This window comes from Lathyrus oleraceus, chromosome 6, assembly GCF_024323335.1.
Source record: "Lathyrus oleraceus cultivar Zhongwan6 chromosome 6, CAAS_Psat_ZW6_1.0, whole genome shotgun sequence".
Lineage (NCBI taxonomy): Eukaryota > Viridiplantae > Streptophyta > Magnoliopsida > Fabales > Fabaceae > Lathyrus > Lathyrus oleraceus.
In genome coordinates, this window is record NC_066584.1 from 387,977,845 (window position 1) to 387,979,417 (window position 1,573).

Below are 1,573 nucleotides of genomic sequence, written 5' to 3' on the forward strand. Positions count from 1 at the left end.
ACCTGCCTTAGCTTTACGAAGTAACCTTAGATAACGGTATATCGATTCATAAGTCCCTGTGGGATCGATATCTTTTAAAACTACGCGATAGAACTGTGCACTTGCAGTTTGTACCCCAATTCGACTCATAAAGTCGAGCGATCAAGTTTTTGGCGCCGTTGCCGGGGACTTTTATTTAGTCGATATCGTAACTCTTCTGTTACGCTGTAGAGACTAAGGCTTTTCTTTTTCTTTTCTTTCTTTCGTTGATTTGTATGCCACGCACTCGCTCTCAAGGCGAACCGCTCTACTTACGAATCAACGACATCGAACTATATCTCCGAGTCTTACGACGAATTCGGGAATATCGTGCTGCAAACAATCTCCCTCCTGTAGAACTTCCTGATTTCAAAAATATTTTCCCTTCGATACCCGAGATGGCAGAACCAGCTCGTGCTCTTAGAGATTATGCCGCTCCATCGCAAGATGAACCGCATTCAAGTATTGCTCCACCCGCAATCGAAGCAAACAACTTTGAACTCAAACCTTCACTGTTGCAGGCAGTGCAACAGAACCAATTCTCTGGGAATCCTACCGAGGATCCTAACCTTCATTTATCCGTATTTGTCCAATACGCTGATACTGTTAAAGCTAATGGTGTCACTTCAGAGGCAATTCGACTTCGTCTTTTTCCTTTCTCACTAAGAGATAGCGCTAGAAGATGGCTTCAATCTCTTCCTTCCAACTCTGTCACCACATGGAACGAGTTGAAGAAAGTTTTTCTTGCTCGATATTTTCCGCCAAGCAAAACAGCTATGTTAAGAGCCCAAATAAATGGATTTAAACAGAAAGATAACGAGTCTCTTTTCGAAGCATGGGAAAGATACAAAGACATGATGAGACTTTGTCCACATCATGGTTTAGAAGACTGGTTAGTAATTCATACATTCTATAATGGTCTCCTGTACAACACGAGGTTAACAATAGATGCCGCCGCAGGTGGTGCACTAATGAACAAACCTTATGCAGACGCTTACCAACTTATCGAAAGCATGGCTCAAAACCACTATCAGTGGGGAACCGAACGAACAATGGTGGAAAAACCTCAAACGAAAACTGGCATGTACGAGATAAGTAACCTTGATCATGTTAATGCAAAGGTGGATGCTCTGGTCCAGAAAATTGAAAGTTTAAATGTATCACCTCCAGCCACAGTAGTTGCCATAACTCAGAATTGCGAAGTCTGTGGAATCCAAGGTCACACTCCTGCAGATTGTCAACTCCTAACAGGAATCCAAGCAGAGCAAGTAAACTATGCTCAAGGAAGCCCCTATTCGCATACCTATAACTCAAATTGGAAGAATCATCCAAATTTTTCATATAAAAGTAATAATGCTCTATACGCACCTGGACAATCTCCAAATCAAGCCCCAGCTATACCTCCGGGATATCAGAAGCCGACCCCATCTACATCTAACAATAACGCCCCTAGGAAATCCAACTTGGAAATCATGATGGAGAACTTTATAGCTTCTCAACAGCAAACCCATAAAGATTTCTTAAACCAGAATGTACACACTGGCGAACAAATTAA

The 1,573-nt window shown here is 42.1% G+C and overlaps 1 non-coding gene across 1 annotated transcript; it reads right to left on the reverse strand.

The window, feature by feature from the left end:
* Window positions 1-794: 794 nt before the first annotated feature.
* On the reverse strand, window positions 795-901 carry LOC127099660 (small nucleolar RNA R71). The gene has a single exon (XR_007794139.1). It is a non-coding gene; the product is annotated as a small nucleolar RNA R71 (small nucleolar RNA).
* Window positions 902-1,573: the final 672 nt, after the last annotated feature.